At 45.2% G+C, this 14,732-nt stretch overlaps 1 protein-coding gene across 2 annotated transcripts in view; it reads right to left on the reverse strand.

Moving 5' to 3' along the window:
- RALGPS1 (Ral GEF with PH domain and SH3 binding motif 1) overlaps positions 1-14,134 on the reverse strand; it is a 362,265-nt gene extending 348,131 nt beyond the window's left edge. For both annotated transcript variants that reach the window (XM_075560767.1, XM_075560766.1), the window contains exon 1: positions 14,057-14,134. The gene's annotated coding sequence lies outside the window, so the exon portion shown is untranslated. The remainder of the gene's footprint in view (positions 1-14,056) is intronic.
- Positions 14,135-14,732: the final 598 nt, after the last annotated feature.

The following is a 14,732-nucleotide window of genomic DNA, read 5'->3' on the forward strand; positions in this document are numbered from 1 at the left end:
GCACCGCCCCTCACACCCTTGGTCCTGAAGGTATCATCCACCCTGGATTCCCTGTGCCTCCAGCCCTCATATGTACCAGTGTACAACCTCTGCCCTATCCAGCCCTGCAAGGTAGAATTCGGATCATGGTAGTTGAGGGAAGGAAGCATCCAGGATCTGGGGGAAAGCTGTGTTCTTCACCAGTACTACCTTGTACCCTGACTGACCCATCTCCTCTCCTAAACTCCTCTATGAGGGGATCTCCAGTGGCCAACACTTGGGCCTTGGGTCTCCACTCTGCACTTCCCCCTTCATTCAATATGAATATACATATACACACACACACACACACACATATACTTTTTTTTTTTTGCATGATGCCTTATACCTGGTCCCTTTGGCACCTCGTGATCGCACTGGCTGGTGTGCTTCTTCCATGTGGGCTTTTCTGCTTCTGAGCTAGATGGCCACTTGTTCAAGCAATACATTTTTTATGGATTAAATTTAAACAAAAATAGACCCTTAGCAAAACTAGAGAAAATACAAGTCAATATTTTTCTAGGTCAGGGTGATGCGCTCTCTAAGGATGATACACAAGCAAGGAAACAATGGACAGATTTAACTATATTAACCATCAAACGATGGTCAAGTAAAGGGTCAGTGATAAAGAGGAAGATGCTTCATGAGATAGACTGACACTGCGTCTACAAGAGAGGTCTCCAATGGCATCGACAGTGAGGGAGACACAGGACCCGCAATGTGTCTCCTGGTTGGTCATAAGATCAGGAGCTCTGATGGTACAGTAGTGACAAGTTGGCCTGTGAACCTCAAGGTCAGCAGTTCAAAACCACCAGCCACTCCACAGAGAAAGATGTCACGGAAACCCATAATGGCATTTCTCCCCTGTTGATGGCACCTAACAACAGGTATTACAATTTATTTATAGCAGCAGTTCTCAACCTGTGGGTCACGACCCGTTTAGGAGTCGAACAACCCTTTCACAGGGATCACCCAATTCATAACAGTAGCAAAATGATAATTATGAAGTGGCAACGAAAATAATGTTATGACTGGGGGTCACCACCACATGAGGAACTGTGTAAAAGGGTCACAGCATTAGGAAAGTGGAGAACCACTTCTTTATAGTAAAGTGCTTACTGAAAAGACAAGAGAGACAGTAAACAGGGAAAGGGTGGAGGTGTTTCCTTGTGACAGGTGGTCAGTGACTATCCTGAGTGGAGGAAGAATTCCTCCAAGAGCTCTGGCACTTGGAAGGGATGTGGCCTTGTTCTCTCTAAAACCCAACTTTCTCATCTGAGAGTGAGATGTTAATAACAGCCTCTATCTCAGAGGGTTAATGTAAGGATTCAGTGAAATGTGGTTTGTAAAACACTAAGTCCGAGTGGGTGAAGGGAGACATCGGACAGTGCAAGATATCACAAAATAATAATAATTTATAAATTATCAAGGGTTCATGAGGGAGGGGTGGGAAGGGAGGGGAAAAAATTAGGAGCTGATACCAAGGGCTCAAGTAGAAAGAAAATGTTTTAAGAATGATGATGGCAACAAATGTACAAATGTGCTTGACACAATGGATGGATGGATCGATTGTGACAAGAGTTGTATGAGCCCCCAATAAAATGATTAAACAACAACAACACTAAGTCCAATCTGAACATAGCAAGAAAACCATTACATGGACAATCAGGACAGTCACTGCCTACTACACTATCTTTAAGGGGAGACAGGGAGGAGCACTAGAGAACAAAATAAATGTGTCTCACTACAAGCAGTTAGCCAGTGTATCAATTCAACTGGATACCAAGTAGTGATTTTAAAAGATACAGTAGGAGAATATTTACTAACAGAGATGTCCATGTTCAATCACATTCATGTGTTGGACAATCGAAAGTTTAGTGTGTATCAGGCCTAGACAGAGCAGTGGAGAAATAGTCAGAACTCCCATCCATGATCCATTCTAGGGGTCCAATGACTCACTCAGTAAAAACATGCAGGATGTCAGCTGCTTGGGGACAGAGGGAAGCAGGGGAGGCTTTTGGAGGGTTACAGCTTTGAGGGGAAGGGGAGCCCTGCTAAATTCTCCTTGAGAAAGTGACATGTGAACGTGGTTTAAATATCTAAATGCACGTGTGCAAGCAGGTACAAGTATAGACAGACACGGAACTGCTTCTACCACTGCCTCTTAAAGGCATCGTTGCTCAGCACTGCTGTCTTCTATTGTCTGTATGCCCGGTACTTATCTCTTTTAAAATAAATGTGGAAAACATTTGTAACCAACAAAAAGCATTTAGGAGAGAACACCGAGAAAAGACTTCTACAGGCAGCACTTCAAATGAATCCCCTGGTGAACCCTCTCTAGCTCGTTGGCCTGCAGCGCCACCTTGCGGCCAGTCGCCTAACTGTTCCATCTCATTCCTAACAATCGCAAGGAAGCAAGGGGCAAGATGCCCAACTGTTTTTAAAACAACAGAAGGGTCCAGGGGAGGAGACAAGCCAGTCAGGGTGCAGTGTAGCAACAATGAAACATACAACTTTCCTCTAGTTCCTAAATGCGTCTTCCTACCCCACTATCATGATCCCAATTCTACCTTACAAATCTGGTTAGACCAGAGGATGTACACTGGTACAGATAGGAACTGGAAACAGGGAATCCAGGACGGATGATCCCATCAGGACCAGTGGTGAGAGTGGGAATACCAGAAGGGTTGAGAGAGGGTGGGATAGAAATAGGGAACCGATTATAGAAATCTACATATAACCTCCTCCCTGGGGGACGGACAACAGAAAAGTGGGTGAAGGGAGACATCGGACAATGTAAGACATGACAAAATAATAATTTATAAATGATCAAGGGTCCATGAGGGAGGGGGGAGGATGGAAAGAGGGCGGAGAAATGAGAAGCTGATGCCAGGGGCTTAAGTGGAGAGCAAATGTTTTGAGAATGATGAGGGAAACACATAATTGATGTATGTATGGATTGTGATGAGAACCCAATAAAATGATTTTTTAAAAACAGTCGCTATTCAGTCAATACCATCTCACCCCGTGTTTCAGAGAAAAGCACTCCAGAGTGTTCAGAGGCTGTGCAGTTGCCTTCTGCGGTGCTGCTGCGTTGATTCAAGCAGCCACCCTTTTGATTAGTGCCAAGAGCTTCACTGTCTGTTCATATCATGTCTGCCCCATGGGCAGGGACTGGAAGGGGTGGAGGCAAGCACAAGCACAATTTGATGCATTGGGTTAGCAAGGTCAAGGGAAATTTGTTTAGCTTGGATTCTCAGCAGTAGGTTTGTAATAATGTATTGATAATGATGCCATCACTGGAAGAAGCGCCTGCACACATCTCCCAGATGCAAAGCTGAGGCTGTCTGTACCTATGTCCCCAGGAAGCTTGGGGAGCTCATGAAGTCAGACGACCTCAGCTCACGGGACATTTGGACAGGGAAGGTCATCCTCAATGGAGTGCTCAAGGGGTGGTGGTGGTGGGGAAGTCCCCCTAACCCTCAGCCTCAAATGACCTTCTATGTGCAGAGCTCATAGAACTAAGTGTCTCCCCACCCAGAGGAGTCTGAGGCATTTCCCTACCCCTCGATACAGTCTCCTCTGACCCATCCCACCCCACCCAGTACAGGTCAGTGCTTTTCCTGTGTGCCCTCTGCTTACCCTGTGTAGCCCTCTTCACGCTGACCAGCTTTCTCTGTGAATCTTCTTATTAGACTCTGAACCCTCATCCACCATCAGAGAAAGATGACAGATGAAAGTCAAACAGAGCTGGCTTTGAGTTTGGGCTCTACCCTCTCCGTGACTTCAGGTGAATCTCTGAGTTCCCATGTCCCCTCTGTGAAGTACAGAGAATAGTGGTGTGCCCACTTTCTGTGGCTACTGTGAGATTGAATCGCAACAGCGGGCACTTGGGAGCAGTGGTGCGTGCCAGGCATTTGTCTAACATGTTACATGTATTAAGTTCCTAAACTGAAACCACCTCTGTGAGCTAATCCCAGTGCCCAGCATAGAGTCAGTGTTCAAATATTTTTACTGTCTCCCTAGTTCCCAGCATATTACCCAACGAAGTCTAATGTGCTCTCAACAAAAATTAGTGACCTACTCGCTCAGGCTAATACAGCAAAGACACAAGTTCATATCAAGACTCAATGACCCAAGCCACCCATTCATCCCCCACCTGCCTGGTTCTGGCTCCAGGGCTCCAGAAGAGTACCTCGGGAGAGAAGGCAGCTCTAGCATATGCATGCACCCAGGAGGGAGAAGCGGAGCACATGCTCCAAGTTAAAGCCTGGAAGTGAGGCAGGGACACACGCTTGCAGGCCAGCTTCCCCTCAGGCAGGGCCAAGGGGAAAGTGCCGCCCTGAGAGGCTTCAGCTGAACATGGGAGCCCTGTGCCTTCTCCACCTTTCTAGCCATGGCCCCTCCCGATCAGTGGAGTCTGACAATGTTCACTGCAGCAATTACCCCATTTGAGGATGCCATCCTGACCTCATTTTCCACCGTTCTCAAGCGGTCTTGGAAGAAGGCTTCTTAGAGGGTGGCGAGACTTTGTCTCAAGTACTTTGGACGTGTTGTCAGGAGGGGCCAGTCTCAAGAGAAGGACATTACGCTTGCTAAAGTAGAGGGGCAGCGAGGAAGTGGAAGGTCCTCGACAAGATGGACTGACCCAGGGGCTGCACCGGGGGGATCACACGCGAGAACAACTGCGGGATGGCCCAGGACTGGGCACTGCTTCATTCTGTTGCACATGGGGTCGCTATGAGATGGAATCGACTCAATGGCACCTAACAACAAGTGGTCAGCATGGTGGTCCTCACAGGGCAAAGTCAGGGTCACTGTTGAAAGCTGGGTCTGTGAGGAGGCCTGAGACACTCAACCCACCCATGTATGTTTCCTCCCAAGCAGGCACATTAAGAAGTACAGACTGTGGGGGAAGCATGGTCTAAGTAGAGAGCATGCCCACCTTCAGCCAGCCTTTCCCTCATGCAGTCCGTTGGAGGTGGCGCCTTTGAATACACAGCCCAAGCAAGTAAGGAGAGATGTACAAAGACCAGAACAGGTGCCAAAATGTCCCGGGGGCACACCCACCATATTCTCGCTCTCTCCTCGCCAGACTTGAACAGGGGCTGCTGTTTCTACTTGGAGCCCTCTCTTCTCCTCCTCCTGGCTCCTTGCGGCTCTCTTCCCCAGTCTCATTTTAAATGCCCCTTCCTCTGGGAGCCTTCTGTGACTCCCTGAGTATATGATGTCCTCCCACAAGCTTTGAGAGCACCCAAACTTCTGCTTGATAGCATTCGTCTTGTCTGTCATTGTGTGTCCATTTCCTCACTGGGCCATGTGCTGTGGCTACACTCCAGGCTATTTCCCATAAACATCCAGTAAGAGAGTCCCACAGTTGGCTTCAGAAGCACAGCCGCCACGGCTTCCGCGGCTCACAGATTCTCCTCTGAGCAGCCCCACTTTACCTGTCTACCATCTCTGACTCAGGTAATGATGGGGCTCGAGCCTCCCTCTTAATCAGCAGAGCCTACACTCTTGCCTTCGTGTGGGTCCAAAAATGAGAGGCTTGAAAATAGGAAGATGCTAAATAGAAACATGGCTGAAGCCTAAACCTTCATCTTAGAAAAAGGAAAACCCATCTCCTTGTTTAAATGGTGACCTCTGCAGAGATGAACCAGAAAGAAAAGTTCCGTTACTTATCTGGATTGTTGTTTGACATTTTATTGTTTTTAAATTATATCTTATTGGAGCTTCCTGTTTACACTGCGCAACCACCATAACGCTGCTATGAGCCAAACACCATAAAGATATACAAATAGAAGCCTTCCATCCAGGCTTACTGATGGCAGGGAAGGGCGGGGAATGGTCAAGTTTGAGGGAACATAGGTGCCAGTCTGTTGAGGGGAGGGAAGGGAGAGCTGACTTCCAGGTGCGGGGATGAGATGGAGGAGGCCTTGGGGAACATTAGGTTGGGAGGGGCCTTAGTGAAATGCAGCAGGTGGGCAGTATTGACCTAGGAGTATCCGGGAACCCAGGCCAGGTGCTGTGAAAGAGGGCCACACTGAATCCTGGAACTTTGTGGTGCATGTCTTGCTCCAGAGGATGGATTGGTGAGACCCCGTATGGGAACTCCACTGGTGGAACTGGACTGTACCTCAGACACACTTGTAACCTGAAGACAAGGAAGCAAACACATGGCGTTCGGTTGGTTGGTGGACAAACAAGGTCTTGCTACATCGATGCTCCATATGCTGACACGTATTGTTCCAGCAATCCTGTGATGGACACTCTGTTATATTCTGCTCATGCTTGCTTATATTAGAGTGCCTCTCAGAGGTGCGCCGCCCTCGGAGCTCTGGAAGTTGGGTTATTTGTTTTGTTGTTTTTCGGGAAATGAAACCCAGGGACAAGATCAGGGCTGTAGGGCGCAGGAGGGAAGGTTTTCCAACAAAATTCTCAAAGGGAAGCCTCTGCTGTGGAAGAAAGAGTACATGCACTGGCAATGATGGAAAAATAAACTTTCCACGACTCACCAGTGCACTTTTCTCACTAAGGCATTTTTCAGTTGTCTCCATACTAAATCTCTGTGATATTCCTGAATCCTTCTAAAACCTGTCAAAATTATCCCTTTGGGGACCCCAAAAAAGGCACCATCAATAACATCCTGAATGGACCTCTGCCTTGAATTCAACTTTCCTTAAAGGAGCCCTAGTGGCCTTAAGTGGAGAGCAAATGTTTTGAGAGTGATGAGGGTAATGAATGTACAAATGTGATTTACACAATTGATGTATGAATGGATTGTGATGAGAGTTGTATGAGCCCCTAATAATTTTTCTTTAAAAAAAGAGGAGTCCTAGTGACAGAGTGGGTTACACAATGGGCTGTAACCATAAGGTCAGTAGTTCTAAACCAACCGTTGGTTCTGTAGAAGATGAGGCTTTCTACTCCTATAATGTTTTACAGTTGCTACAGCTCCACATAGCCAGTCACAAGGTTCTCGGGAGATCTACCTCCTCAATACCAAGTGCCTGTGTCTGGCAGAGCCGATGTGAGACAGCCTTTCCCCGCTGCCTAGATAAGCAAGACTTTGGACCGGACCTTTGAGCACACACCAAGAGAGTGTGGAGCCAGGCTACCGTGCTAAAATGGGTCAATAACGACCTGAGTGATTTGGCCCATGACCTTCCAGCACAGTGTTCTGTAGGTCCAGTGGGGGATGACAGGAAGCCACAATGATGGAACCAATGGCAGCCTGTATCAAGGCAGCGTATTTTTTTAATGCATTCTCCTACAGACTAGCCCTTCAAACCACATAAGTTTGCATTTACCACAAAAGTTTACCATCCAAATACTAACAGTTATGGCAGTATTTGTCTTGATATTCTAAGATCACCGCAATCTCCTGTGTAACTATTCCTAAAGTTGTCATCCACTTGTTCCCTGCTGTGTGATCGGAACCCAGTGCCAGAAACTGCACGAATCTCCAAAACAGACAGGTAAGTTCAACAGAGTCTTAGGAAGGGTCTCCAAAGTATGCCCTGTGACGCTACCTTAAAGTCAGAAGAAACTGCAATATAGCTGAAATAAACTTTACATTATTAAAGAAAAAAATTTACAATTCAGAAATGCACAGGAGCAGGTCTGCTCTGTCCGACAGGGTCACTATGAGATGGAATCAACTTGATAGCAGTGGGTTTGGTTTAGATCTTAATCTTCCTAAAAAAGCTTGATCTATCTAAAAGCTATTGTTTGTATGTGAGACAAAAGGCCCATGCACTTGTTGCAAATCTTTTGTGATTTGGGAAGATATCCACTGGAGTTTTATTAAAATTTGTATATCCTCCCTGATCTCAAATCATGTTTTTCCACAATACAAAAAGTATTTTTAATCATGTTATTAGGGGCTCATACAACTGTTATCACAACCCATACATACATCAATTGTGTAAAGCACATTTGTACATTCATTGCCTCATCATTCTCAAAACATTTGCTCTCGATCTAAGCTCCTGGCATCAGCTCATTTTTCCTCTCCCTCCCCGCACCCCCCTCCCTCTTGAGCCCTTGATGATTTATAAATTATTATTTTGTCATATGTTGCCCTGTCCAACGTCTCCTTTTACTCACTTTTCTGCTGTCCGTCTCCTAGGGAGGAGGTCACATGTAGATTCTTATGATCAGGTTCCACCCTCCCTCTACTCTCCCAGTATCGCCACTCTCACCACTAGTCCTGAAGGGATCATCTGCCCTGGAGTCCCTGAATTTCCAGTTCCTATCTGTAGCAGTATACATCCTCTGGTCTAGCTAGATTTATAAAACTGGGATCATGATAGCGGGGGAGGAGGAAGCATTTAGGAACTAGAGCAAAGTTGTATGTTTCATCGTTGCTACATCACACCCTGACTGGCTCATCTCCTCCCTGAGACCCTTCTGTAAGGGGATGTCCAGTGGCCTACAAATGGGCTTTGGGTCTCCACTCCATACTCCCCCCCTCATTCACTATAGGATTTTTTGTTCTGATGATCCCTGATACCTGATCCCTTTGACACCTCGTAATCGCACAGGCTGGTGTGCTTCTTCCATGTGGGCTTTGCTGCTTCTGAGCTAGAAGGCCACTTGTCTACCTTCAAGCCTTTAAGACCCCAGACGCTATATCTTTTGATAGCCGAGCACCATCAGCTTTCTTCGCCACATTTGCTTATGCACCCATTTGTCTTCAGCGATCGTATCATGGAGGTGAGCACACAATGATATGATTTTTTGTTCTTTGATGCCTGATAACTAATCCCTTCGGCATCTCGTGATCACACAGGCTGGTGTGCTTCTTCCATGTGAGCTTTGTTGCTTCTCAGCTAGATGGCCCCTTGTTTACCTTCAAGCCTTTAAGACCCCCGAAGCTGTATCTTTTGATAGCCGGGTACCATCAGCTTTCTTCACTACATGTGTTTATTCACCCACTTTGTCTTAAGCAGTTGTGTTGGGAAGGTGAGCATCATAGAATGCCAATTTAATAAAAGAGTGTTCGTGCATTGAGGGAGTACTTGAGTGGAGGTCCAATGTCCTTCTGCTACCTTAATACTAAACCTATAAATATATATACATAGATCTATTTCCCCATCCTCACATATATATTTATATATGTACATGCCCGTATTTAGACCTCTACAGATGCCCTTTGCCTCCTAGCTCTTTCTTCTCTTTCCTTTGGCTTTCCTCTTGTTCCACAACAAACAGTATTTTTTAAGGCACCCTAATGAAACTAAATATCGTACCAAGAAAACTTGACTGCAGGCCTCCACTAATCAGAGAGACCTATTTACACACATTTTGTTGAGAATAAACTGTGTATGTCTGAAGTGGACTCCTAGTAAAAATACTTGTTTGACCTACCATCACAGTGTAACAGCAGGTAAGACCTGTGGCTCTCACTTCACCATGGGAAGGTTTCACATTTGAACTTTTTTTTTTGGTTGTTGTTGATTACAATCTTTTTTTTTAACATTTTATTAGGGACTCATACAACTCTTATCACAATCCATACATATACATACATCAATTGTATAAAGCACATCTGTACATTCTTTGCCCTAATCATTTTCAAAGCATTTGCTCTCCACTTAAGCCCTTTGTATCAAGTCCTCTTTTATCCCCTCCCTCAAGAGCCCTTGATAATTTATAAATTATTATTTTGTCATATCTTGCCCTATCCGGCGTCTCCCTTCACCCCCTTTTCTGTTGTCCCTCCCCCAGGGAGGAGGTCACATGTAGATCCTTGTAATCGGTTCCCCCTTTCCAACCCACTCACCCTCTACCCTCCCTCCCAGTATTGCCCCTCACACCCCTGGTTCTGAAGGTATCATCCACCCTGGATTCCCTGTGCCTCCAGCTCCTATATGCACCAGTGAACAACCTCTGCTCTATCCAGGCTTGCAAGGTAGAATTCGGATCATGTTAGTGGTGGTGGGAGGAAGCATTTAGGAACTGGGGGAAAGCTGCATTCTTCATCGGTGCTACGTTGCACCCTGACTGACTCATATCCTTCTCTAAACCCCTCTGTGAGGGGATCTCCAGTGGCCGACAAATGGGCTTTGGGTCTCCACTCTGCACTTCCCCCTTCATTCACTATGGTAAGATTTTTTTTTAGGGGCAATGAACTGGCCATACAAAAGCAGGTGGGGAGGGTGTAAGAGAGAGCTCCCTGGGCTAGGGAGGTAGGACAGTTGTTAAAGAGTACAGATCTTGGCCCACCATTGATTGGCTGCTGGAACACACACAAGATACTGAACCTCTCTGTGCTTCAAATCCCTGCGTTGGAAAACAGTGATGTGGCTAGTACCTACCTTGTAAATGTGCTGTAAGAAGAAAATAGCATGAAACGTGGAGTGCAGTGCGTGGCACACTAGTGCACACGCTCATCTGTCACTGTAGGTCACCAATTCGCAACTCCTCCTAACAACACACTATGGCCTTCCCTCACATTAGTACATATAGAAATCAAAGAACTGAAACCAGTGCCACTGAACTGGCCATGTAGAAATTACTAGATTGGGTGTGTATTCTGCTGTCTATATTCGCAACAACAAAAAAATGAATTTTAAAAAACCCATACAGAGTTGGCTCCGTTTGAATAGCTGTTTAACAACACACTGTTAAGGAGACATGGTGGCACAACAGTTTAGCACTCAGCTGCTGACCACAAGCTTAGCAGTTCAAATCCACCCAGCTGCTCCATGGGAAAACAATTTCCCATAGAGATTTTAACTCAGAAAACTCTAGGTCAAGTTTTACTTGATCACATGGAGTCACTCAGTCGAAATCAACTTGACGATTCCTAACAACAAAGCACCCACACACCCGTTCTTTCCAGTTTTCTTGTCACCACCAATAGCTACTACAGAAAACACTTTACATGCCTCGCTTTGGGGGTGATGCTTTATCTGCAGAAGAGACTCTGAAAACCCAGTATCTGGACTGTTGGTTATGAATATTGTAATATATATTAAAATTTTTCAGATTATAGTGCCCAAAGGTTGGGGTTAAATCATACACCCATTGGCAATGTATGGGAGTACCCTCTTGCTCCAATCACATGCTAAGATTGGCCTGATCAATCCTTGTAACTTTCTGCTGATTAGAAAAGTGAAAATTCACTGGCTTTCTGTTGGTAATCCCTTTTCAGGCAAAGACCCCCAAGTTCCTTTCTGTCTCCTTGCTATTTTAGTGAAGCATACCTTACGTCCCTGGCACTCAGTGTGGCTAAGTTCTGTGCAAGAAGATGTAGATGCTAGTCCTGCGTGGGGCTTTTGAAAAGTGTGTCTCAAAGGGGATGGAAGATACCTCTTTCCCCCTTTATCTTTCATGATTCTGAATGAAGATGTAATAACAAGCTCAAGCGGCAATCTGGGATCAAGAAGCCACCTGCTATGGATGGAAAGGCAGCAAGCTATCAGGAACCAGATCCATGATAACTATGATGCCACTATCCACTCCCAGCCTGCCTACCTCTGTCATTCTTTATGTGATGCTATCAACCAGTGCTTCCCAAAGTGGGTGAAATCACCCCTGGGATGCTATAATGACCCAGAGGGCTACAAAAACAGATTCCTACACTTTATCCTAGAATATGGGCTATAGCACAAAATATTTCACTCTCAGGGTGGCACTAATTTTTCTGAAAAGGGGGAAGCAGGCCAAATATATTTGGAAACTGTGGTATAAACCATTTTAAGCTTAAGCCACTGTTACTCAGGGGTTGTCTATTGCATACAAACATACTTAGTCATTATTAATGCATCTTCTGATGCCCGACAATTAAAATGGAGCCCCTCATTTATCTTTCTGTAACACAGAAATAACGATAACTTTGTTTTATTTGTCCTATATTTAAGTATCCTAAATGTTGAACATTTATTTCCCTACTGTCTTCCTTCCTCCCAAAGCCTTAAGTTTTTTAGAGATGGTTTTGAATTTTTAGTGTTAGCATAGTATGTCTTCCTTTACAGTGGGTCTCTTCTATTTTAAAAGCTCTTAACACACAATAAAAAATTCCAAGTCACAGTCCTAATCCAATTCCAACTTAATACTGAGATTAAAGTATATCCACTAAAAGGTACACTGCTCCTCACTGCTTCCTGCACCTCTCTCTTCCTCTATTGTACTATTTCTGCTCTGTTCCACTTGTCCTTCGGTTAGACAACATCAGTGCATATGTTCCTCAGGCGCAGACAATATAAATCAGATATTTTATGTCCTCCTATGTGAAAATGAGTTTCTTTTGTAATGACGTGATTGACATCTTGGCTGGGTGTGCAAAGGTCAGTCCCTTGCTCCCCTCAATAGTTTGGAAACACCATTCCACAGTCTTCGTCTCAAAGGTTGCATATGAGAAGCCCAATGAGAGTTAAATTCACCTTCCTTTATCTTTCTTCCTAGAAAATTTTAAATGTGTTTTCCTTCTTCTTGAAGCTTGGCAACTTCGCTAGAGAAAGTCTAAATGCTGTGCTTCGTGTGCGCTGCACGGGTCTATTTACCTCAAGAATCAATTCTTTCTTCAACCAAGCGAGTTTTTCTTCTATGGCTTTCCTATTGCCTCTCCATCTCTTCCTTTTTCTCCTTCTGCAACTTCTATAGCGCAGCCATCAGGTCTCCTGTATAAGGTCCCATCATGTGTCACATGTTCATTCATCATTTCCATTTCTTTTTAATACTGCTCTGGGTTGTATGATATTTTTCCACTTGACTTTCCAAACCACTAACTTAGTTCCTCTATTGTTGTTTGATTTTTTCTTCGATTCAAAAGTCATGCTTTTTTATAGCTCATGAAAGCCTCTTGTACACTTTAATCTGCGCTCTTTGGGATTTTTTTCTAAGTTAACATTCGTGTACACCCTCTCCCTTCATCTGCTTCAAAGGAACTGGTGCTGAGAGTGCAGCTTATCTTCCCTCTCTTCTGCAGCCAAGGCTCTTGAATGTATTGTCATTTGTCTTTTTGCTTATTGATGGCTGCTGTTTTCTTACCCCTTGTTCATGATGGGCAAGATGAGCTTCTAGGGCAGCAGCAGCTGCAGCCTCTCTCGTGGAATTCAGCTTTAATCGGGCTCAAAAGCATGCACAGAGGAGAGGAATTCCAATTCTAGAACCAGACTGACCTAGATTCAAATCCCACCTCTGCTATCTACTTTCTGTGAGACCTCAGGAAAATTCTTTATCTCTGAGGCTCAGTTTTCTAGGATGCTCTTTGTTTGGAACCAGCAGCTGTTTCCAGCATCCTCCTCAGGGAACTCAATCCTGCTGGTATGTAAGGTTTGGGTAACTTCTTAGGGGCTTCTTCTTAGCAGTATCTGAGTTACTTAGGGTGGAGTTAATCAGGGAGTACCAAGGAAAATCAGGATCCTGGGCAGCAAAGCATCAGAAGTTATAACTTCTGCCTCCTTTGTGATAAAAGGTTGACAGTAGGGCGTGGCTACTAGAAGAATCTGAAAAATACTATAATATTTCAGCTTTTAATATTTTTGTGACTAATTCTACCTGAATAAAATCTAAGCCTCTCCCGCTGACTTTCCCCCAATTCTTTCATGTTATCTCAAGACCATGGTCACACAGAGGGTGGATCCCCGGAGCCATCGCAGATTTCATGTTGACTTCAGTCCTGAAATGTTTATTGAGCACTTACTGTGTGTGGCATTGAGCAAGGGGATACAATAATGGGCAAGGTATAGCCTCTGCTGTAAACAAGCTTAGAGTCTGTCAAGGAAGCAAGATAGGAGGAATGGAGGACATGAGAAAACATGATCTAATGCAGAATACGGTCAGGGTCATGAGAGAGGTTAAAACAAGTCAGGAGAGCTTAAAAGAAGGGGTGTTCCCGTCAGCTGGGAAAGCAGAAGAAACGAATTATTCAGGTGTGCACAGAGCTTAGAGGGAGGTGTACAGTCCTTCAAGACAACGATAACCTTTCATTTGTCTTCATTTTCTCTTACTCCACTGCCCCTTTAGAGCGTGTGGACACCTGCTTATGAGGGCACAAGTCACTGCAGAGTGCAGTGTACTGACTTACCAGGAATACATGTTGGGCTTCATAATTCCCAGGCCAATAGGATATACCATCCCAGCGTGTCACTTGCCAAACAGTAGCTGCGGTAAAAGTAGGGGAAATCATTCAATTTATATCCATGTTCTATATGGTAATGCTTTGTTTTCAAAGTTCAGCCTGATCAGACCAACTACAGTTCTTCAAGATCTGATTTCAACCTGTTCTTTGAAATGCCAAATATTTCCCCATAGATCAATGTTTGACGTTATCGCCAGCCTATCCCTGGGCTAGGTACTAAATAGGCATATGCTCTGCAGTCACTGCTCTGCTTTCTCGTCGGACTTTGAACACACGCTGTGGTAAATAAGCAAAGGAGCACTCGCATGGGGACTCTTAGCCCCAGGATAAGCATGGATGCCATGGGAAATGCACCCCAGCAGGTCAAAACTCACTTTCCAAGGCTTTGGGCACCACCCAGCAAGAGAGACACAAACACTCCTACCCTTAACACAGATCACAAACACTCCTACCCTTAACACAGATCGTTCTCTGAAAAGTGAGCATGTGGTGAGGGAGGGAACAGCAGTCAACTCAGGGCCAGCCTGTGACAGCCCAGATGCCACAGAAAGGTGCCCACTGATGGGCCTCCGAACCTGCAGACAGTCCCACTGCTGGCTCAAGGCTCTCCTCCACGGTGGCA

The sequence above is a fragment of the Tenrec ecaudatus genome, chromosome 10, assembly GCF_050624435.1.
Source record: "Tenrec ecaudatus isolate mTenEca1 chromosome 10, mTenEca1.hap1, whole genome shotgun sequence".
Classification (NCBI taxonomy): Eukaryota; Metazoa; Chordata; class Mammalia; order Afrosoricida; family Tenrecidae; genus Tenrec; species Tenrec ecaudatus.